A 498-nucleotide genomic window follows, 5' to 3' on the forward strand; every position below is an offset into this window, starting at 1 on the left:
AGACCAAGGTGAACAGCAGCCCAGGTACACATGAAAGGCCTTGCCATGCAGTAGACCAAAGACCACACCCAATTTGAAGCAAAGTGAAAGCAAAAAAAAAAAAAAGCAAGTCTAGAACAAGAACATATACCGAATATTAGAGCAGGTCTGTGTGTAGCAAAGACTTTCCTACAGTTTCATTGTCAAAAATGATTAACAATCAGAGGCTGAGGGTTGCCAAACTTTTCAGTAGTCTTAAGCAGTTCCAAGTTCCATCCTCAGGATATTTAGGAAGATTTTTTTTTTTAATCATTGATTCCCAATATAAAGTATGTCAGCATATAAAATTCCCCCTTCCAAAATAAATGAGGTCCTACTATGTAGCACAGGGACCCATTAATATAGTCAGTATCCTGTGATAAACCATAATGGCAAAGAATATGAAAAAGAACACACATATGTATGTGTAAGTGAATCACTTTGCTGTACACCAGAGACTAACACAACATTCTTAATCAA

Source organism: Bison bison, unplaced genomic scaffold, assembly GCF_000754665.1.
Source record: "Bison bison bison isolate TAMUID 2011002044 unplaced genomic scaffold, Bison_UMD1.0 scf7180017853052, whole genome shotgun sequence".
Taxonomy (NCBI): domain Eukaryota; kingdom Metazoa; phylum Chordata; class Mammalia; order Artiodactyla; family Bovidae; genus Bison; species Bison bison.